This window comes from Condylura cristata, unplaced genomic scaffold (genome assembly GCF_000260355.1).
Source record: "Condylura cristata isolate star-nosed mole 26May11 unplaced genomic scaffold, ConCri1.0 scaffold00014, whole genome shotgun sequence".
Taxonomy (NCBI): Eukaryota; Metazoa; Chordata; class Mammalia; order Eulipotyphla; family Talpidae; genus Condylura; species Condylura cristata.
This window is the reverse complement of record NW_004567115.1, coordinates 42,480,732-42,506,373: the sequence shown is the minus strand read 5'-3', so window position 1 is coordinate 42,506,373 and position 25,642 is coordinate 42,480,732.

Sequence of the window (25,642 nt, the reverse complement as noted above, 5' to 3'; positions counted from 1 at the left end):
AAAAAAAAAAAAGGTAACAGAACATTCAGGTAATGTAGTAGAAGAACAAAATGCAAAGTCTAAGGAACGAAATCGAAAGGAAATTCTAAAAATCAACACTTACAGAAATGAAGAATGCAGTGTATCTGATGAGCTCATCAGACGATTAGACATAATTGAGGAAAGAATCATTGCTCTTGAAATAAGTCTCAAACTGAAATGCAAAGAAATAAGAATGGAGAGAAAAAGAACATCTAAGAAGTAAGGGGCAAATTCAAGAGGTTTAACAAACACATTGAAATTCTAGAAGGAGAAAATGAGAATGGGGCACAAAGAATATTCGAAGGAAAAATGGCTTTATAACGATTTTATAAAATTAGTGACAAATACCAAACCACCAATCCAGACGATAAGAAAACAAGCAGGATAAATATCAAAAAATCTATACCTTGAAATTTCACATAAGACAAAATCCTGAAAGAAGCCAAAGGGAAAGAAAAACACCCTTGAAATACCAAAAGTGAAGTAATAAACAGGACTTCACATTAAAAACAAAAATGGAAGGATTTATTTAAAGTGGTGAATGAAAAAGAAAATGTAGTAATATACAATTCTAATCTCCAATGAATCTGTCCTACAAAATAAAGGGAAAAATACAGACTCGCACAGCAATTCATTGCCAACTGGCCAATCATGCAAACAATGATTGAAACAAACAAAAAATTCAGGGAGAGAAAAATTGGCAGGATCTACATGAAGTATTTAAAGATAAAAGAATAAAGGAAGACAAAATGAAATCTTTTGTCTTTCTGATTCTTAACTGATCTAAAAGACTGTAGTTTGAAGAATCTGAATAGTAACCATAAGTGATTATGGCATGTGGTTGGGGACACCTAACGACTCCTGACTGGACAGGAGGCAGTGGCTGAGAGGCTTTGGTTCCTCTACTCACCATTAGCACTGTCAGTCACTCGAAGGTGTAAATAGATTAGCTGCAATTGTCCATTGCCAGCACTAGAGCAAACACTAAAAATATGTAAAAGATGAGTTAAAACTGCACCATTCTATTCTCCATTTAAATCAGAAATGCAACAAATTGAAAATAGTAACAAACATGGAAAATATTGATCTAAAGCTATCAAATGCAATTTGAATGTGAAAGGCCTAAATACACCCTTAAAAGAGAGATTGGCAGGGGGATAAAAAATAATAATAAGAGACCAGCTGTATGTTTGTCAGTTTCTCTCAATAACTAAGAAAAACAGAAAATATGAGTTTTGAGACTTCAATGATAGAAGCTTTTTATTTGAAGTAGGAATTTAATAAGGGCGATTATTTCTACTGAAGATAAAGGTAGAAGACACTGATCAACTTCAGGATTTTTAATTACATTACTTTTTATGAGGAAACATCAATGTACACAATTTTGAGGTATAGGTTCACACCTCTTCAGAATTGGTGCTTTTGTGCTGGACATGGTGTGGTAGCTTCTAAGATTTTGTAATTTTAAATAGTAACTGAGTTGATAGCTGATTATAAAATTTTGGCTTAAATAAAATCATACGGCTTCTTTAAAAGTCGTATTAAGTCAAAACACTTCCAACTATTTTTCTTCATTCATTTAATTTGTCATCCTATTATGAAATTAAATTAGATTAGTTAGACTTTACTAAGTCTTCACAAACCATGTTGGTCATTACCATGACTATTTGTAAGAATTTAATATAGTAGTTAATGATTTGTTTCAGCCTCTCTCACAGGAAGGTCATTAAAACAGCTCCCCTAGTTCCCAGGGTAGACACTGCTGTAACCAGTATGAATATCAAGGTTAAAGGCACCTGTCCCTATGCAATTTAGCAAGACTGATGCCTTTCCCCCCCTCTTCTTAGTGGCTTAACCCTTAACCATCCTACCCACACTGTTATTTCCGCTGTTCTGCAATAACAACTGAATTTGTTTCTACAGAGTAAAGAGAAGGGAAATCATTGATGCTATATCATTTTAGTCCCATTATGTTTACTTCAGTAGCTTCAATTTTCTATTTCTAGCTAATGAGTGCATATATTTTGCATAATAGTGTTTTATTCGTAATATGTTTAAATCTATGCACTTTAATTTCTTTATATTGCTCTTACTAGAAACATGATTTCTAGGGAAAGTCAAAGTAAGCTAATTCCTAAAACAAAGAAAAAATAACTTAAAAGAAAAAAGCATATCAAGTTACAAAATTGCAAAACCAAGAAAAGTTTCTGATAGTGGTAGCCAACTCCCATCCTCTTTCATTACTGAATTAACCTTAATTAACATCTGAAACTGAGTAACAGAATGACCAATTCTGGTATCTACAATTATGTTACTATAGAGAATGAAGACAAAAATCTAATGAAAATATGCAAAGCAATATTGAATCTAGTGTTATAAATCATCTTACAATGTTGCCATAACTCAGCATCCCAGATCAAAAAAGATAGACTCAAAGTACTTGTTTTTGCCTAGCAACTCAAGTAATTGGTCAAATGCCATTGCCTTTAGAAACATCTAACGTGTCTCTATGCCTGTTAATCTTTAAACCCATAAGGCATTTCAGGGTAAACATAATTAGTATGCTTCTGCTTTATTGTCACGTAGTCACTGAAAAGATGTTTCTGTTTCCAAAAAGTCAGTTCATGACAAATAAGTTTTTGAAGCATTTTTAAATGCTTTCAAGATCTTGTCTTTAGAGACAAAAAGTCATGTAGCTCCAGATGTCACTAGACTAAAATCCCATCAAAGAGAGGTCTGACTTTAAAATACTTAAACTTGGAATAGATTTTCAATTTGAAAGGCACATCTTCTACTGCTATTCACCAGTGTTGCCTAATTGCTCCCTTTCCATGGATTTGAAATTTAAGAAATAGAAATTAGACCTTAATTTAAAGGTCGTCCTAATGCTTCTCTTTTTTCTTTCTTTCCTTTTTTTTTTTTTTGCTTCTCTTTTATTATCTGACTTTTCCAACATTTTATTGACTTGTTATTCTTTTGTAAACATCCTTGTTTATTTTTTCACAGTATAGGATTTCTCCCCCACACCAAGTGCAGTCATCACACCACCCTCCATGGAAACTGATTTTATAAGTCTTTTTTAGATTTATTTTTTACACATTATTTGAACAACAATGCTACTAATGCCTTGGATTAAGAATCCTGGGAGGCAGACTGAGCCTTTCTGGGGATTGTGAATAGTCAGAGGATCATTAATGGGAGAGAAAAAAAAAAAAAAAAACAACAAAATAAAAAGACACTAACACCATCCTCCAGGGTCCATACATTTATCGAGGTCTACAAAACGAGAAGATCTGGGCACAAAATAAGTCCATTAAACACAGAAAGCATTTAGTATGTAAGTGACAGTGTTCTCCGGTCAATTATTCTAACATAACTCTAATGCGATAGATGGAATGTTCTGTTGTAAATTTCACTAAGCTTAAAACATCAAAACATAAATTCACTCACTCATGAAGACTTTAAGTAGTCAATGCATACTACTGCTGAGAGTCACTGGCATTGTAAGAATAAAGATGTGCCGCACTGGGCAAGGTTATTTGTTCGCTCAACTAACATTCTCTCACTACCTTCTAGGGTTCTTTGTGCAGAGACTATTGGAAAAATGGAGAAGCAGTCATTCCTATGTTAGTCAGCTCACACCATCAGGCAAGAACCTGATGTTAAATGTTAAGTTTTCAAAAATTTTTGAGAGCTGGCTGTTAAACACAGACATGATAAAAATGGCATAAACTCATAACAATGCTTTTTGTTTCATTTAAAAGTAATATTTACAGCTTATAAATTCCTCGGTATTGTTCTATTATCTATGCTTTGGAGGCTTTTAACTGTAGAATGTCAATGCAATGTGTTACCATTGCATTCTTCATTTCTTCCCAACTCTGCTTTCCGAGAAGTCACATAGCTAACTAACCTGGATCAGATCATGTGGGAGTGGTAAGATCACAGATTTCAAAGTTACAAGTCAAAGTTTGATTTTTGTTTTGACTTTCTAGACATCATAATAAATATGCTAACAGAGCAGATTTAACCCCAATGTGTTATATTTGTATTTGTTACTGTCAACAGCACCACATTTTGAAAAATTTTGCTTCCAGTAACCAAAACTCATATGCAGTTCAGCAAAGTCATCCCCCTGGGTGACAAAGGAATGCTCAGCATATACTTGTTACACGTTCATCTTACTCATTAGCATGAATTAAACTATCAGCCAACTTTCACGTCAAAACCAATCTCACTCATCAATTACAGGGATAGTTTGATGATAGGCACAAAAGTTCAATAACAATCAAGGTAAATCTTCAAAACTCAGTTGACTAAAATTATTACTAAAGGTATTGCATTGCACATTTGATATCTGTTATAGATTATATAACCTTTATGTCACTGAAATTCATAATGACCTCATGGACATATATATGCAACTCTTTTGAGAATCGCTTATTAAAGATGTGTGAACCCAAATCTGGAGTTGCTGGGATGGTATATTTGTTTTCAAGACACTCAGAGCCTGGTGTGAAGGGTAGGGACATTATGTTGAGAGATATGCAAACAATAAATTGAGAATACAGAGGAGAAATCAAACCTGCACTATTCCCAAGGAAGTCACAGGCAGTGTTTCAGCAGATCTAATACTACTTGAGCCAAGTGGGAATTGGTCCTGCAAGTGGAAACTGTAGAATTCTTTATGATAATCATTGCTAAATAATAAAGATTCATATATGTAAAAAATCAGTAAGAATGGTGATGACTGTTTAATAAGCTCAGGCAGTGTTTAAAGAAAGCTAATAGCAAATACTGTCACTTAAAGAATCATTTTAACCGAAACACCTTCGTGTGCAGAGAAGGCTATAGATGAGGAAGAATAAGACATCACAAAGTATTCACTGACAAGGCAGAGAACTCCTGCCTCCTAGGTATGTGTAGAGTATGATGCAGATGTCAGGTGTTCACAACTGGCCATCAGGAAAATTGGGAACATGAAAGAAGTTTTTCCCTGAGGTTGAGAGTAGGAAGTCAAGCGAATGGGATTCCCAACAATTCCACAACACCCCTTGATCATGGTAAAGGGAAGGTCTGTGATTGCAGGGGAACTAAAGAGTGAAGTTCCTTGTACTTCTGGGGAGGGTGACTGAGTGTTACTAGAAATCTGTGGATTTAACACAGATGCACAAATGGGCGTCAACAAGCTGGTGTGTGTATGTGTGTTCACTTGCATGAACATGTATGGTGTGCATGGGGGAGTTTAGAAATAGAATCCATGCCCCCTGGGACTGTTCTTAATTTTACTCTCTAGCATCTACAGTACAAAAGAAATCAGTCACTTTATTTGATACTTGATTATTTCAGATACGAAATTTTATCTCATATGCAGCTCTGTGATCAGGTACTTAGAGAAATTCTTGAATCTCAGAAAAAGGGCTTTCCTTTCTTGTTTTCCTTTGCATATTTCTAGCTCTTGTGTCAACTTAGTCATTTTGGATTCCATACAGAAGCTTGCATAAAGAAGAAAACACATTTTGCGAAAACTGCTTCATCTGCATTTCTTCACAACAGCTTACCTTCTAATCACTTTCATGTGTGACACTCCACAGCCGAGTGCTTCAGTGAGTGCTTCAGTGAAATTCTGCTCTGATCTTCACATTACAATTTCCCTGACAGCTTAGGACTTTCATCTCCATGAAGGAGGAGCATACTGTCACCAAGTAAACTCGTTAATTCAGTGACTGTGTTAGTTTATCTCCTGCTTGGTATCTGTGGGTTAGTTCTTTTCATCTTATCCACAGGCATGAAAAACTATTCTACATTTCACAAATCAATCAAAAGTGAGAACAAAACTGAGATTCTAAAACAACAACATCTGACAATTCTTAAAGATTAGAAGGCTGTTGTGCTTTAAAGTCCTATAAGTTATGTTTTAAATGTAGTCAATAAGAGTCAATACAATTATTTATATTTTGATTTATCCCTCCTTAAGAAGAAGACAATGTGATGATTTTAATGATGGTTTTTATCAAAAAAAGAACTTGAAATTTTAAGTATATTTTCTTATTGCTAGTATTGACCATCAAAAAAGAAGGTAAGCATGAATCAAGATAGACTGGGTTGTGCTTCTGTAATAACCCCAAATCCCAAATGACTTTCAGCAGTATCCTGTACTGATGGGGAGGAAAGGTGAGAAGCAAATTGAGAGGGTGCCAGTGGACTTTGGTGGCATTAAGGGTGCTTTGGAGGGGAGTGCAGTGAGGCGATATGCATCTGATGACATCTGAACCTGCACCCCTGACTCACAAAACAATACTCTATAAATCAGTGTTACCTCAATAAATAAAAAAAAAAGCATTTCCTATTGCTATTCTATCAAGTTAGCATACACCTAACTTAAAACAACACACATTTATTATCTTACAGTTCTGGAGAGAAGTCTGAGATGGGCTAAAATCTCCACCTCTAGGGAAAAATCCATTTTCTTACTTTTCTGATTTCTAGAAGCCCCCCAAGTTCCTTGGCACCCTCTACAAGGCAGCAAATATCTCAATCCAATCTCTGCTTCCATGATATTTTAAGGAAACTTCGTGATTTCATCTGGCACACTCATTTAATCCAAGGTAATATCCATACCTCACAGTACTTAATTTACAATCTCTTTGGTCACCTAAAATGATGTAGTCTCACATCCCAGGGATTAGAACACGGATCTCTTTGGGAACATATTGCTCTGTCTACATCAAACAGCTCAGCCACTGAGAATCTACCTGGCTCATAGTGATTAGTCAACTATCAAGCTTCAGAACAGCTGAGTATGTCCTGAGGAACATCAGCTGATTTGTCTTCTAAAAGAGGACTGGAAGTCGCATATTATATTAAGTGTTGATTTACACAACACAGATCAAAAAAGGAATTCCAACCCAAAGGAAAACAAACACAATCACTGAGTGACAGCTCTATCTGCCTCCACTGTGCTGCATTACTTTTAGAAGTATGAACATGGGCCCCATTCCCTGTATTTTTCCCTTTCTTTAATCCAAACCGGTTTCCAGATGCCACATTTTGTTGCCTTGTGGTTTCTTGAATGTGGAAAACGAAAGCTGTTGTATCTTTAAATATCCTAAATTACTGAAGACAAAACAGCAGGTATCCAAAAAGAGAAGTGATAGAGGAAAAGACATTCCATCGTATAGAAAAGGGGAACAAACCTGGAGTTTGTTATCAGGAAATACAGTCAGCAGTCAGGGTGGATAGCCAGCTGGTGCCTCTAGAGGAAGACAGTCAATTCAGGGCATCAGCAGCAGTGGTGAGGGTGTCATGTAGTATGTACTGAAATGTTAATAGTCATTGATGCAACCTCAGTATTTCTGTGTTTAAAACAACCTGCTATTTACATCATTTATATCTTGCAAATGAAATTGATAACCTCCTTTGCCAATACGCAAAAAAAAAAAAAAAAAAAAAAGACAAAGGAAGTACTGCCTGCAAGCCAGGCAGAGCCACGTCTCCCTGAAAACAAAAACTTCTATTTTGCAGCCCTTCTGCAAAGTAATTTTGGAAAATGACCCCTCACTGCTCTGGCAGACAGGAGAGCAAGGTCACCTGGACAGACTTAAAAACTGAAATGGCTAAGCAAATTCTGATGCCTTCAGGAAAAGTCAGTCTTTTCATCCCCACTGATGACCAAAATGCTTGACAAAGATTTAACACATCGGCCTCATCCTTTGCATTTCCGTAGCACTTTAAGACAACAACATTACCAGTGAAGAGGTGGTGGGGATTTTTTCCAGGGACTACACCCGAGAGGAGAAAGCATACAGTGTACAAAAATGAACAGTGATGTAAAATTTATATATATTTAAGGTAAGAGATAGCTTTTACTTTTGTTCAGAAAGGAACATTGGAAGGAAGCATTTCATTTTAATAGTTGCATGTGAATAGTGATTCTAACATTGGATAATAAAGTGAATTTGTTATGGGGCATATATTTATTTATATATATTATATATTAGACATATATTGTATATATTACATATACTATATATTAAATATATATTATATTATAATATATATTGTATCACATATATAATATATATATTGCATGTATAATATATGACGTATATATGTAAATATTTTTCAAAGGCATTAAATTCTACATTACAATCCTCTAACATCAGCGGGTGTTTAGGTCAGGAAAGCTTAGACCTAGAAAACTTCTGTTAAGAATAATCACATTTTTGAGCCCTCCCTGGTGGCACAGCAGGTTAAAGCACAGCACTAAGAAACTAAAGCCACTTCTGAATGAGTTTGATCCCCATCCCAGAGGTGACCCACATGGCATGGCAGACCTCTCCTGACATGGCCGCTGCTCCCCTCAGCAGTGTACTTCATCGATCTGCCTGTTCTGGCTCCCCACTCTGTCTCTGGTAAATCCTCTCACCACCCCTGCACCTCTGGCCTGTACCCCAGTTCTGTATGCATAAATATTTTTAAAAAAGAATAATCACATTTTTCATGGCAAGGGCTCACTACTCCTACCTATGTAAACTAAATTCAACCTCATATTTGCTGGAACATTCTCATAGAGTAAAATCTGTCGGGGCTATAGACAGATTTTTCTCAATACAGTAAAATCTATCAAAGCACCCTCACTTTGACTCACTGAGTGTCACTGAGACTTATTTCCAGTTTACAGTTTTAAGTATTAATCACTGCCATATTTCAAAAATATCTGAACCAATGAAACATCAGCTTTATAACAGTAAATTGATACTCCACTGTGTCAGAAGGCTGAGAAAAATGTTTTCAATGTTATCAACACAATCTATATAATTTTTTTTAAAAGATTTATTTATTTATACATACAGAGCTGGGGTACAGGCCAGAGGTGCAGTGAGAGGGTTTACCAGAGACAGAGTGGGGAGCAGAACAGGCCAAATGACAAAGTACACTGCTGAGGGGAGCAGCGGGCGGGTCAGAAGAGGTCTGCCGCGTCATGTGGTCACCTCCGGGGCAGGAGGGAATTGAACTCATGCAGAAGTGGCTTTAGTTTCTCAGTGCTGTGCTTTAACCTGCTGCGCCACCAGGGAGGGCCAACACAATCTATATAATTAACCATGATTTAAAGTCTAGGGAATCAAAGGCAAATATTGGAGTTAGCTTACATCTGCTGAACATTCTCCTGCCATTATATCCTTAGTAAATGCCTTTCCAGCAAACAGAAACTTTTTATTTTTTACAAATTCAATAATGATACTGATACAGTTTTTGGAAAAGTTGTATTTTACAAAGAAATTAAATAGCATTATATTCTTTTATTTAAAGCATTTATTCATTTATTTTTGCATAAAAGAACTAGGGTATAACCCAGAGGTACAGGGGGTAAGAAGATTCCAGAAACCAATGGGGAGCAGAAAAAGTAGATCTACCAAAATACACTGCTGAGGGGAGCAATGGGGAGACAGGGGAAGTTTGCTGTGCCATGTGGGTCACCTCCCTGTTGGGCCAGGGATCAAATTCATGTCTCAGTGGCTGACAAAAGCTTGACAGCTTAACTCCTAAGCATTAGATCCTTTTTAATGATTCATGGATAATTAAATTTTGTGTTTGCCTTCATTAGCATGTGCAAATTCCTGAGCATTATCCCCAGAGATGATGATTCAGAAGTTTTAACTTTGCTTCCATTTATCCACCTTGTTTAAATGCCTCACCTGATGCCAAATAATCATGATACAAATGACTTGTTCTCACACACAGAAAAATTCACACTATTATTCAATGTTAGAATCACTGTTCACATGTGACTATTAAAATTAAATGCTTCCTTCCAATGTTCATTTCTGAGCAAAGCAAATTCCAGTAAATTCCAGAACCATTTTTTAAAGATACTAATCCAAGTGGTTTTATTAAAACATAAATCAGTTCATGACACATCTGCTCAAATCCTTCAACTGTATCCCGTCCAGCTAGAATAAAAGCCCAGTTCTGTGACCCCTGAGGGGTCTGGTTCCCCAGTCTCCCTGCTGCTCCTCAGACTCTCAGACTCTCCTCATCATGGGTATCCCCAGACACCGTCAAGACTGGCCCCCTCAGTCCCAGCAGGTATTGACAAACAAGTGAAAGTAAGCAAACAGCTGACAGAAGACAAGGTATGGCAAAGCTTGTGTGCACTTTCAGGAAGGATTTGTGCTTGTTATTTTTTTAGTTGTATTAGCATTTATTTTAATTCAATTAAGTGAAATAAACTCGGTTCCTCAACCACTTGGCACATTTGAAATACTCACCTATCACAGATTGCTAGTGGCTTCTGTAGAACACAAAATGCAGACATAGAACATGTCCATCATCACACAGTTTTACTGGACAATGCTGGTCTACAAGGTAAGACTGCAATATTTATGTTCAGTAGTCAAGTGATAGATATGCCAAAAGAAGGGATTATTCTAATCCAGAGGTCTTCTTTAACATTACTTAACAGAGCCTCCCTGCTGGTGTAGGGCTTAAGTCTCATGGCTGACCCACACGGCACAGCAGACCTCTCCTGTATCAACCCACTGATCCCTTCAGCAGTGTATTTCAGTAGCTCCACCTGTTCTGCTTCCCACCCCTCATCTCTGATCTCCCAAAACTCTCATCTACACCCTCTTGCCTACACCCTAGTTCTTGTATGTATGTATAAATAAAAATAAATCTAAAAACTACTTCTAAACATTAAAGTTATACTGAAATGATTCTCTAGGATGCTTCTGGAAATTGATATAAACCTGGTTAAACTACAGTAAGTTTTAATTACTTTGTTCAAAATTGACTTTAAAAAATAATTCTCATCAATTTTTAACACCCATTAATATCAAAGGAGAGAAGCAATAGGGATGGATTATTTTTAATCTCAATCTGTTCAGTTTTCCCTGAAAGTATCATGTATATAAACTTATCCCAATAAGCATTTACAAACTCAGGTGAAAATGTTTATTTTCAACATTCTAACATTCTTAGAACAAAGTCACTTTATATACTTTAAAGCCAATTATATGGTGATAAGTGAAATCACTGATGAGTTAGGCTTCTGACAGTTAAATCCAATTTTTAAATTTCAAGTTAAATTTAGGGCCAGCATGATCTTTGTACATTTTGATTTCTATACAGTTCAAATTGGCTAGGTTCTAGTTATGGGCATTCTTAATTTGACCCACTGTACTAACTAATGTGAAGATATGGATGTTTCGTCGTTAGGACAGCTTATTTCTAGCTCCCACCAATGTGGTCCAGAAGTAGTGCAGCAAATACACACCTATGAATTCACCACTGAAGTAGCATCAGTTTATGTTACAGTTCTCAGATACATATATTTAATCTATGAATGTCTACACACAGATTAAACCATAAGCCAAAAACCTAGTTTTTATACCATTAGCTGACCCCTTTCATCCAATTTATACTCTTACTGCACCCTTCCTTTCTGATAACCACTCATTTGTTCTTGTAGTCAGAGTTTGTTTTTAATCTGTTTTGTTAGTTCATTCGTTTACTTTCTTTGTCTTCTACACAACATACACAACAGTGAAATCATACATTCTTTGGCTTAGTTTATTAATGGTAATCCCTTGTCAGGTCATTCATGCAGTTGTGTTGGGAGGATTTCATTTTTGGTTTATATAGCTAGAAGCAGCCTTATGTGTATCACCTTTTTATTCACTTCTGCCAAGGACCACTTAGGTGACTTCCAACTTTGGAATGTTATAAATAATGCAGCAGTGGCCATGGGGTACCTGTATCTGTGCTTTGGGTAAATATCCAGCAGAGCATAACCGAATCATATAATTCTAATATTAATTTGAGCAACTGCTATACTGTTTTCCATAGAGCTGCATCAATTTGCAGCCTCGCTAACAATGTAGATAGACAAGGATATGGAGAAAAGAGAACCTAACTTTCTTGTTCTCTTAATAACAGCTTCTCAAACAGTAATATCTCAGTGTGATTTGGTTTGTATTTCCCTTCTAAATAATGACAAACATCTTTTTACTTGTTGATGGCCATCTGTTATGTCATCAGACAATGTCTTAATGCCTGAAATAACTAGAAGATGAAAGATAATAAGATTTAGATAATGCTAAGGGTAGATGTACTAGAAAGACCCCTCTTAATTTGATCAATTCTTCCTATTTCTAGGGAAAAAAAAGCACAGTCGATGCTAATAACATGTGTGGAAAACATCAACCATCATTTACCTTCACAACTCCCAAAATAAGCTTTTTTATTAATTCAGTTTCAAAACCTGTATTTTTTCTTCAGTACAAGCTTTTCATTTCATTACTCAATTCCAACTTAAAATGGAGTTAATAGAATGACTTTACTATTCAAATAGATGTTATCCCAAGCCTTAAAGTCACTGATTTGTTTAAAAAAAAAATAGTTTAAGCAATAAAAAATAAGCAACTGACTAGCTCATCACTGGACTAATTAATGGGTTGTTTTCATGTACTGGCTATTTTAAGTCATGCTGCAATAAGTACAGGAATGCAAGTTTCCCTTCAAATTAGCACTTTTGTGTTCTTTGTATGGTAGATCTATTTGTAATCTTTTGAGAAAACTCCACATTGCTTTCTGTTGTCCTTAGACCAGTCTATATTTCCACCCACAGACTAAGTGTTCCCTTTTCTCCATGTACTCACCAGCACTTACTGCTTCTGATTATATATATATATTTATATATATATATATGGACCATTCTCACAAAAGTGAATTGATATTTTATTGTGGTCAATGTGGAAAAAAATTAGAGAAGCTATTTGAGGTGGCTGTGCTTCAGAAGAATATTACTGTTGCTGTAATACTTTTAAATACCAAACCTATATACTATTGTGAAAGAAAGGAAAAAATAAATCAATAAAACCTCACTGATTAAATTTTTAAATATTATATTTGTTTTTAACAGCTTCATTACTTAGATAATGTTCTAATTCAGGCAATATACATTTTATAGTTTGCCCTAAAAACTCAAATGACAGAAACATTCTAAATTAATCCTTTAGAGATAATTTACAGTGTCTTACACATTAAAAGTAGAAGACAGCTAAAATGATAAACAACCTCACTGAATTCACGAATCAGAAACTGTACTTTCTTTTGAAGGTGCTCTGATTTTCCAATAAACACAACAACAGGTATAATTAGTTTCATAGTATAGTTAAAAGATACACAGAAGCAATTTTTTTTAAGAAAATAAGAATGAGATTTTAAAAATTCTTAACACTGGCAAGTCTTTACAGGAAAGACTTTGTTCAAAGCTCCAGGAGACTATACCAAATTAGTCGACTCAGCATAGAGCGCAGATTTGTTAGATTGTTTTGTCTTAAATGCTTCTCTATTAATATCTAAAATTGTCCTTTGTTAGAAGTTATTTGAACTCTAAAACTACATGTAGAATTAAATGTAAATTGATACTTAGTTAATTTAAACAATATATAATATCTATGCAGGGCTTATAAGTAACACCCAAGCTACAGTGTGGCTTAGGTCTTTAATTCTAGATTCTCTAAAATGTGTAGTGTGCAAATCCTAGACTCAGGTAAATGTTTTTCTCCTTCTGTTTCCTTTTCTGGCAATTCTGTGCCCTGACAAGGGCTGAGATAAACCCTGTTTCAATCTGGTCAATTTTAAAATTAACACTGCTGCATTAATTGGGAAGAATCTGTGTGACTATTTGCATTTACTTTAAGCTTGGGCTTTATAATATCAGTGATGGTGAATTTCATGGTCTTACCTCATATCCTGATAACCTCTTCAGGACTTCATGTGAAAAAATTTAATTTTTTACAATGTTTTATTCCTTTCAAGAGTATGCCTATCTGAACAGGTGAGTTCAGTAAACTTCCAAGGAGGATAGTAATCCTTCTATGTCTTGCCTGAGAAACTACAGAATGATTGTAATTCCTTATATAAAATGACATTTCACTACAGAATTCAGCATTTCCACCTGAAAAAACAATAGTTTATTATAATCTGGGGTCTATAATAGTGGTTTATGATTTATTTTCTGATCTTCTGAGAATTTGTGATGGGGGTTTGAACTCATGAACACCATGAATAGAATAATTTATAATAGAATAATTTATAATAATCCAGGCTCTTCCTGACCTAAATCTAAAGAATAAAAATTTTGGGTTGAGCTAGGTTACACTGTTAAGTGACTGATGAATGGAAAATCTACACCTCTTTTGTCGATTTTACCTTATTAGATGAAGGTTTTTAATGCCAATAATAGAAATGCTTACCAACAAGGCAGGAAATGAAATAATTGTAAGGTTTGTGAGTAACTCTCAGATCAGAAGGAAGCCTGGAGAAAATGGACTTCTGTTTGTCAGGAACCTTATCGTGTTCACACCACATACACAGCTGGGTTGCCCTGTCCTGCTCTCACCTCCACTCACACGGACTTTATAATGTTAACCTCACACCTGTGCCACTGTTATCACGAGTAACCTCTCCAAGTCTTGCTCTTGAGGATAGCCTGTTTTACTGGGAAGATTTAATTTTAACATGTCTACCAACAGGAATTCTTAAGATACAGTATACCAAATAATATTCTGAACAATATGACAGATGAATGATAGTTACATTATTATTGATGGAAATTAAAGAAACAAGATCCACTGGTGGCTTTGGTTAGATACAGGTTATTTCATGTTCCTGCTTATCAACTACTTTTAAATTTAAATTAATGAAGCAATATGACCTCAATTATAACAGAATTTGTCACTTCTTGCAAAGTGAGAATGCTACTGCATTTTTTTCATCATAAATTCTCTTTTCGTGTGATACTAATTTGTGTAAGGCTGAAAAGATGCCATTAAAAGTGGCTCAACATGTAAGAAAATTCCTCTCTGAAAATTGAGTGCTTGCACCAGAGCAATCAACTAAACCATAATTGATCTAGAAAACTAACTATTTCTCCTACTAAAACAAATTTATTCTAAACAGTAAATTTTGCCAAAGGTTCATTTTCCACAGTGCAGTGAACTTGAACATCAATTTTCTGATTGCCAAGGATTCAGAGACAGAAATATAAGTATAGTCTTTCCTCTCATTCAAGACAGAGTCTAATAAAACAAAGTGCTCACAAAATAGATGAAATGATTAACTTATCCTGAAAAGTCTACATGTGAACTTGCAGTCTTGGAGTTTCATATTAACTGGAATATGAAACATGAATATAATAATTTTATCGACAGTTTAAAATGGTAAGTTATCTAAACACATGGATTTTCACAAAATAATAATTATGTTACAAGTGTTTTTATATTGGTAATTAAAATATTTCCTAAATGAATCCACTTTTATCAGTTTTCAAAGAATTTTCATAGATCTACTAAGAAAACAATGTAATCCATTACCAAAAATATTATCAAGTTATAAGGGTAAAATTAGTGTCAACTGGGCTGGGCTTTAGGGTATCCACATATTTGCTCAAACATTCTAGGTATGTCTGTGAGAATGTTATCTACATATAATTACATTCTAGGTATGTTCTCTACATATAATTACATTTGAACTGGTACACTGAATAAAGCAAATTATCCCCTTTAATTGGATGACATTCACTCAATTAATGAAAAGCCAAAATACAACAAAAATTTGACCCATTAATAAAGGACACTTCTTCCTCCTGATTGCTTAAATGAAAACATTGGTTCTTGGCTATCAGGTATACTAGCTCCTCAACCAGAACTACACCATGAGTTCACCTAGGTCTCCAGCTTTCCATCTGAAGATAGTTAAATACAAACAAATAGAAACCAGACTTGAAATATCCTGAGCTGAAAAAAAAAAAAAAAAAAACAGCTTCATCACAAAAGCAATTATTTCATTTAGATTATTCTGCCAAACAAGCAACAACTGACTTGGACGACTTCTTGTTAATGCCTGTGAAAACCATCAATGGAACATAAACTGTCTTTCCAAATTGAGATGAGGGAATAGATTTTAAGGATTCCTATCACTAGAAAAACTCCAATCACTGTGAAGAATAAACAGGCACTGCCCCCTGTTTATAAGAGCTGTTCTATGGTCATGTAACTAAGCCTTGTTGCATGGAGTTTGAGTGCCCCAATTCATAAACCACTTCGGGGAAGGCACTGGGAATCAATAAACAAACTAGTTACTATTTCAGTGGTTTTACTTATACTTTTCTTGATGTTTTTGACAAGGTAATGGAAATTTTCACCTTCCATAATCAAGCCAATTCTTTAAAATTTCTTTGGAGAACTCTAATACAAGAGTAAGACTCAATGTCTGAAACCACAAGTAGAAAATTCATATCACAAAATTTCAGATATCACTCAGATATATAACTTCAATGCATTTCAAAAAGTGTTTAAAATGAATAAATAGCAAAAGAAAATAAAATTTGAAAATTAACAAAATCATACTCTAGAAATGAAGACATAATTAAAATAATGGTGCAATATGTAATGAACAGCAGCCTAAACATGAAATTTATTAAATATAAAACTGAACAAATGATCGTGAATGCAGCATAGAGAACAAAGAAGTAACAAAATAAAAGTGAATTTAAGTTAGTAAGGCACAGTGTAAATGTTTACCATGGGCCCATTCAAAATTTCAGAATGTAGGGACAGAAAATATGGCCAAGTCAACATTTTAAAAGTAAACAGCTGAGAATATTTCAAAATTGGTGGGCTCAATTAACCTATTAGATAAACCTGAGGAATATGAAACAACTACAAATCTTCAGGTAGACTATTATGGTGAAATCACAAAACAAGTTAACCAACAAAAAATCTTATAAAGAACCAGACAGAAATTATTGCTTCTATAAGATTGACAACTGACAGCTGATTTCTCTAAGAGACCAACAACTCATTTCTAGTTATGCAGAGAGGAAAAAAACAAACAAACAAAAACTATCAGGCATAAACTATATCCAACAGGAACACATTTACAAAATATAGGCAAGGAAAAAAAATTCTGAGTGTGAAGAAAATAACCATCAATTCCAAGCAATGAACTAGTGAATGACCCAGTATAACCATGAGATAAAACAGAGTAGATATATTCATTTCAGACACAGAAGAACTCAAAGCAAGAAAATGTATCAGGAATAAAGATGAGCAATAAAGGAGTCAATTCACTGAGCCGACCCCATTCCATGGGAAGAAAACTGACCTGTTGTTAATAATTCTTGGAAACTCTGTGTGGACGAGTCTGAGAGGAGAAAAATTCCCGACAGACTCACTCACAGGAAGAGTCTTCCACAATATTGTGAGACTTACCGGCAGAAGTTCAACCAGGTTCTTACAGTAAACAGCAGAAGAAATCCTCTCTTGTGTGTGACTGGATGAGAAAAGGAACCATCTTTAAAAACAGCAGAGTATCAGTCTTTTTATAAAGGTACATCTGCAGGTGAATCTAGGTAACTAGGCACATTTTGCTGGGAGCTAATTAAAATGTAACTCACCTGAGAAAGGGAACCACTCCAGTCTAGTAAGTTCGAGCCAACTTCTCCCTCTCCCTACTCAGTAAAGATGAGTGGAAAAACTGAGAAATGTTTGTGGAACCCACATTTGTTTTTTCAGAAGCTTATGCTTGTGAAAAACTGAGACCTAGTCATAGAAATATAGAAACTCTCCCGCCCCCTACACACACATCACCATCACATTACAGACACTTCTTTTTAATAGTTCCTTGTACTTAAATTGTTTGGCTATCAAGAAAATATTAAAAGGTAAAAGCCACAATTTGAAGAGAAAAAATAATGCATCGTAATGGCAAGGATTTTAAAATTATCAGACTGGAAATTTAAAACTACAATTAATATGCTAAGAGTGCTAATGGAAAGAAGCACAGGTGAGCTATGTCAGCAGACAGGTAGAAAACCTAAAAACCAAAGAGAAATACTAGAAGTGAAAAACACTGTAAAAAAGAAAGCCATTGGTGGGCTTATTAACAAACTGGACACAACAGAATAAATTATGTGTTTGAGGATGTATCAAGAGAGATTTTAAAAACGGAAAAGTGGGCCCTCCCCAGTGGCAGCGGGTTAAAGCACAGCACTAGGAAGCTAAAGCCACTTCCGCATGAGTTCGATCCCCGCCTGCCCCGGAGGTGACCACATGGCGTGGCAAACCTCTCCTGACCCGCCCGCTGCTCCCCTCAGCAGTGTACTTTGTCATTCAGCCTGTTGTGCTCCCCACTCTGTCTCTGGTGAATCCTCTCACCACCCCTGCACCTCTGGCCTGTATCCCGGTTCTGTATACACAAGTAAATCTTAAAAAAAAAAAGACAAAAAATGGGCCAGTATATATAAGGACTGTGGGATAACTATAAAAGTGTAACATGTGTAATGAGAATACCAGAAAGAAAAGAAAGGAATAGAAGAAATATTTGAAATAACAATAACTAATAATTTCCCCAAACTTAATATCATATACCAAACCACAATTCAGAATGTTCAGAAAATATCAAGCAAGATAGATGCTAAAAATATGCAGGTAGACACATTTTCAACTACAACGAATCAAAGATAAACAAAAAAAAAGTCCTGAAAAAGGCAGAAGAAAACAAACACTTTATCTTAAACAGGACAAAGATAAGAATTACATCCAACTTCTCAGAAATCACACAAGCAGAAAAGAATAAAGTGAAATATTTAGAATTGAGAGGGGGAAAATAATCCAACAACTCAGAATACTGTTTCCTGCAAAATCATCCATCAAAAGTGAAGGAGAAATAAGGTCTTTCTCAGACAAACAAAAGTCAAGGGAATTTGTTGCCAGTAGAACTACTTTGCCAGAAATGTTATAAGAAATTACTTAAAGAGAAGGAAAATAATGTGGATATATATAGTAGAAAAAAGTAGCTCAGAAACTCAGATCTACATAGAAAAAGAAAAAACACTCAGAAGGAAAATATAAAGGCAAAATAAAAATTTTATCCTAATTTTAATTCATCTAACATCTAGATGTTTGTTAAAATAATAGTGACAGTTTATTTGATTATGTATATTTATCTATATCTTATGTGTGTGTGTGCTTATAACTACTTACAGATAGGTGAAATAAACAACAGTAAAGATATAAGTAACAGGAGGCAAGAATTAAGAATATTTTGTTAACTTAAGGGCCTCACACTACTTGTATGAGTCATTTAGTGATTTGAAAATAGATTTGGATTGGTTGCAAGTGCATATTACAAACACTAGGCAACCACCAAAAACTTAAAATATAATAATAATAAAGCATAACTGAGATATGAGAAAAGAAAGAAAACAGAACCATATAAAATGCTCAATTTAAAACACAAGGGGGAAAAAGTGTCAAAGATCAAATAACAGAAACAAAACACAAGGCAATAGAAAAGAATAATAAATATGATCAATAGTAACCCGATTATATCAGTAATTACTTAGAAATCCAGTGATTTCAATTAAAAATTAAAAAAGACTCAGAATGGATTTTTAAAAAGACTGAACTGTATGTTGTCTGTAAGAAATCCACTTTCAATACAAATGCACACATGAATTAAAAGTACCTTGATGGAAAATATCCCATGCTAGCACTAATCAAAAACAAAAGAGTAGATATATTCATTTCAGACACAGAAGAATTCAAGCAAGAAAATGTATCAGTAATAAAGATGAGCAATAAAGGAGTCAATTCCCTGAGCCGACACCAATCTCAAACACACATATACCCAAACACAGAGTAGCTACTTGAGAATAAAACAACTGGAACTACAAGTAGACACAGGTGAATCTTCTACCACAGTGGCAAATGGACAGATACAGTGGGCAGTAAATTGCAAAACCATAGTTGAACTGCTTATGGTCAACATGTAATAGGCAAGTTTATTTAATAACAGCAGAATATATAATCTTCTCAAGGTCACATGAAACATTCATTAAGGGGGTATATAGTTATATATAGGAAATAGGAATGTGTGTGTGTGTGTGTGTGTGTGTGTGTGTAGGTCGGTACATAGGCAACTATTTACCAAAAGAAAGCAAGTCTAGTTATATTAATGTCAAACAACAAGAACTTAATTCAAAAAAGGTCTCCAGAAATAAAATGTAATGTAAACCCATTACAGGAAATATTTAAGTTTCTGTATAATTATATTTTACCAGCGAAGTAAAATGATACTGTTTGTATACATCTCATTCATCTCTAGTTATATAAAACAAATAGTGGTAAACACACTGAATTATATGTTTATGAAATCAGTATGCTGAACACCATAAATTTATATGTTATTTGTCAATTATATCTCAAAAAAAGCTGAAAAAAAAGTAATTTGGTAGGACTACAGAAAGAAGACAGACAGGCTCAAAATCAGAGTAGAAAGTTTTTTCTCATCTCTCTATAATTTTAAAAAATGAGTAAATAAAAGTTCGTAAGACTATTAAATACTTCGAGAAGCTATGAAAATTGTTTTTACAAAGTAAACAAAAGTAAGTTTTAACAGGAAGAGGAATGACATGCATATGACAATATGTTTAACTTCAATAGAAATAATTGAAAGGAAAACTAAAAAAAATCATAAGCTATCATACAGTATGAAATTCAGTACAGGTAAGTTTACAATAGCATTAGACAAAACAGCAAAAACTGGAAACACAAAAGGCAAATGGATGAATATGTGATAAAAACACAAAACACAGAAGGTCAAGTGGATAAATAGGTGGCTTATGTTCAAAGGAATACTAGGTACAGTGAGTAAATTTGAGTCAGGGATGACCTTGAAGATCGATGGCCAAAAATGTAAATTATAAAAGAATGCATCCACTGTGATTTCCTCTCTATAATGTTTAAAATATACATAATTAAACAATATATTGATTAAAGATTGAATGGGGGGGTATAAAGATGGCAGACTATGATGGAAAACAGAGCATGAGTATTACAAAATTCAAGAGATTTATGCTGGAGAAGAGCCAGGGAGCTCTTACCAAGTTGTTTGGGTAAGGTAAAGCTCTACGTCTTGGCCTGCGTGGTGGGCACATAGGCATTCACTTTATTATTTATCTTTAAGTATGATATATGTTCTCATATATTCCTGTGAACTTAGGCTATATTTCACATATTGGAAAAACAATAACCACACAAGAAATTGCAATTGATATTTTGTAGATCAGACAACATTGAAGATCTTTTATACTATTTAGAGAAAATATTGAAAGATATTTAATGTTCTTTACAAAGAATTTATGAAGTGGAGAAAAGCATGGAATCAAGTAAAAATAATGACTCCTTCATGGCTATTAAATCTAAACGAAAATATTTCAACCATGAGTCAGCTAAGCAGACAACTAGCTAAGCAAAGAAGAATATTTTTGCTCTCGGCACAGATTCCTCACAATTGGTTATGTTAACACTTTCCCCTGCAGGGTACATGGAAAGAGGTCAAATTCTTCAGTAATAATCAAGTAGTTTAACCTGTTCTAGAGGGACTTGTTAAACAAAACTAATCTGTGGTAAGAAAGTGACAGATTTCCTGGGACTGCTCCAAATCTGTCAACTTATCAACCATGATTGGCCGAATAATCAGCTTCTCATTTTCATGAAATGCGTAAGCTAAAGAACTTTCTTTTTCTTTTAAGAAGTCTATGAATGATGGCAAAATAAGAAATAAAGTTGTAGAAATTAAATTGTATATAGAATATTTTTTTAAATTAAGGACTTACCTGTGTTCACTGTTCTATCTCATCACCAGCAAATATGTGGATTGGAGGAGATTAACTTGTTTTACAAGAACATCATTAGAAAATAAGGCAATTATAACTTGAAAGTAAACAACATTTTCCTGAGAGGATGGAACTTGTAACACTGAGCTAGTCACATCCTTTGGGAAGGCAATAATGTTATCATTTAATAAGTGCTGAACAGCGCGACTGTGTTTTTTATCTTCTACATAGATCCAACTCTAGTCATAAACATAGTCCTAGAATTAAAATAATGCTAATGTTATTTAATTGCTCATTAAAAAAAATTTTAACCTTACTTTAGTGCAAAATACTTACTTTCAGAAAAAAAGAATCATTTATTTCACATTGAAATTAATATGGTTATTTGTTGCAAGTTATATACATTGAGTTAGGGCTAGAGAGTATTTATGCCCAAATATTGGCTTTGGATTTTTAATATATTGCAATCATAAACAATTTTTTAACCTTCACAAGATAACCTTGCATTTAAGATCAATAATGAAATCTGCAGTTTCCTCTATTTACACAGGGAACTGAAAAGTAAGGAGATTTAAAATATGCAAGGCTCATATTTGCATTTTATTATTTATAACCTCAAAGGAATGATTCTTGACTTGTAATCAAACCTCCATAAGGAACAAGGACATCAAATAAATCAGAAGTCTGAATTCAGAGAGAAAGCTCACAACTAGATGAAATTCCTCTCATCAAAGCTAAATAGGTTATACTATCAGATTTCTAATAATTTGTTTTTCACCATCTTTAGCTGACAAAAATTTAACTTTATATTGTTTCACTGGGTTAAAAATGAAAGCATTTGTTTATTAAACAAATATGCCTTGAATATCTGCAGGTACCCTGCGAGAGGTTCTCCTAAATACTGGGAGATTAAAAATCAAAATAAACAAAATCCCTGACTTCATAGAGCTTATATTTTAAACATGGAAGAATGCCTTGGAGAAGACAGATATTCAACCAATAAAATGATTTAAAATATATATAAATGAAATTATTTTAAGTGCTATGAAAAAACACGATTGACTAAGAAAAAAGGAGGGAGGAGGAGGAGAGAGGTGGAAGGCAGGAGGAAGAATATTATCCAAATAATTTCTTAGGGATCTAAAAAAATGAATCTGAGCCCTCCCTGGTGGCGCAGCGGGTTGGAGCGCAGCACTAAGAAGCTAAAACCACTTCCGCATGAGTTCGATTCCCACCTGCCCCGGAGGAGACCACATGGCGTGGCAGACCTCTCCTGACCTGCCCGCTGCTCCCCTCAGCAGTGTACTTTTTCAGTCTGCCTGTTCTGCTCCCCACTCTGTCTCTGGTGAGTCCTCTCACTGCCCCCCTGCACTTCTGGCCTGTACCCCAGTTCTGTATTCATAAATACAAAAAAAATGAATTTGTTTTCTAAACAAACCACTCTATAGCCAACATGTGATCCCTACAAAAAATAAATAAAAGAGGGTATGGAATTCCCTGTCCTCAAATATCAGAAACAAAGGCAAACACTCGTTTTCCTCAGAGACAAAGCCTCCCCTAATCTTCGGCTCTTTTCCATCTTCATTACTAAGCCAGAGAAAGATAGTAAAGGTTCATTAAGTCACCCTCCGCCCCCCACCACCCCAGCGCTAGTCAGAGCAGCGGACTCCCACACCTTTGGCACTAGTGACAAAGATCTCCCTTAAACCAAGCTCTTCCATGCCCACCCAATGCCAAGGAAACCCCCAGAATATGCAACAACCCCAAAGAAAAGCCTCCTTCAAAGATAAGTTTCCTCTCATAGTCTCAGTTTTAGACTTTCTGGTCCCATTTGGAATTGTTTCCTCTTTCATAGTTTGAAGCCCATTTTTATGTCAGGAGGTAGGAAAATACCCCACTTTCCCAAGTCTTTCCTGGAGAGAAAATGAATTTCTGCTTTCACTATTGGTCAGTTGGTTCCCCTTTCTCTGCTCGGTGTCCCGCTTCTCTTGTAGCTGACCCTGCAGATTGGCCAGCAGCTTCCCAGTGGGGACCCAAAGGGCATATCTTAGAAATACACGGGCGGTCGCCCATTGCGGGGACACCGAGACCGGAGATGGCTCTCCGGGATCTGCTGGCTTGCGACGTGCCCTTGAGATCACAGACAGAAATGTTTACGCCTCCAAATTCTGGGCTAGACACAGAACAATAAAATGGACAACAGGCCACAAGTGCCTTCTTAAATGCTCTGTTCATTCATTCTTGGACCCAAAATAGATCAAGATCAGGTTATTTATGGTTAGGAATTTATATCATTTTTTATGGAATAAGACATAATTCTTCTCTAATGGCAGGTTAATTGCAGACATTAGACAGGTAGGAAAAAACCAAAAGCCATCTAATTTTAGCTGCTCATCCCAATTACTCTTCAAATTTTATTATTAGCAGGACATAACCCATTTCATTTTAAATTATTCAAGTACCTCACCTCATCACTTTTGGGGGAAAACTGTTTCTCATTTTAATATCGTCACCTGCAGCAAAATTTCTAATCTGGAGCCTAAAATTTTCTTTAGTTTGGTGTCAGGCCATTACTCTTTATTATTGCTTTTTTTCACACCAGGGAAATATCACTGTAAGGGAGTGCTTTAGGAGAAAATGGCAGGGTAAATAATTCATCAGCTATATAATATTTATTTACATAATATTTCACATAGAACTAATAATACTTAAATCACTGTATTTATCTCACTCCAGCCCCACTCAAAATTTCCAGTTATCCCACAGTGATGCTCTACTGGGTATTCAAGGCCTATTGCAGATGTGTTCCTAGTTAATACTTCTACCTTTGACTTTCAGGGCTTCATTTAATGCAAACCCACATAAGTAGCAACCAGATCAATGAACTTTTCTTTAAATAGTCTGTGGAAGATTTTTTTTTTAAGTGTGCTCTTTTCTGATTAGAAAATTTCCTCAGTATTAAAGAAGTTCAAAATTACAAAGCTAAAAAAATGTTCCACGGAGACAAACTGTTAAAGAATTACACTCTCTGAACATTGAGATCTGAATGCCTTATTAGGGCTTCCAGAGGTGCACACGTAAATTGGAACTCTAACAACATGACACACTTGAGCGTTGCTTTTGGATTTTAAAAGTGTATAGTTCTTTAACTAGTTACCGTGTAAATGTACATATTTTCTTAGTGGACATCTTATTAATAAATAGTTTGTTTATTGAAAATTGTCTCCCATTATGTTTTCCTGTTATTTAGTGGGTTACATTTCTATAGCTGGAGGTCTTGAAAGAAACAGTCACGTGATATGCAGTGTCCAGCATGGCTCTGGGTGGCAGGCACCGGAGTGCATTACATGCATTGTACAAAATTGCCTGGACAAAAAGAGTCTTGGGAGATAGAAGAGAGGGGAGGGAAGAAATGTAGGCCATGCTTTTGAGCCAAGCCCTATGTCCTGCTTGAAGTATTAGTCTTTTTTCATCTTTGTTACTTTGCTAATAACAATGCACCTAGACATTCTTTTTGTTCCAAGGTCACTACATCAGAAGTGGCTATTAAAGGTACTTTCTCAGAAGTTCTCATTAACACAACTGCTTCTTAGTTTCTCAATTCATTAAATCATGTCTATGGCAGACACTAATGCAAAGTTATTTTTGCATTCTAAATCAATTTCGCTGTTTTTATGAGCAACCAGTTGTTCCAACAGTATGCACTGGAAAATGTATCCCACTGTCCTGAGTCTTACCAGATCTGCTTTGAATGATATTTTCCTTATAATATTTTATTGTCTGTTAATGCAAATAGAGCATCATTTTTCTTCTTTAAAAAAATGTTTTAGCAGAAATACAAGAAGACACCATGAAATGGAAAGACATCCCCTGCTCATGGATCGGGAGAATTAACATCATCAAAATGGCCATCCTGCCAAAAGCAATATA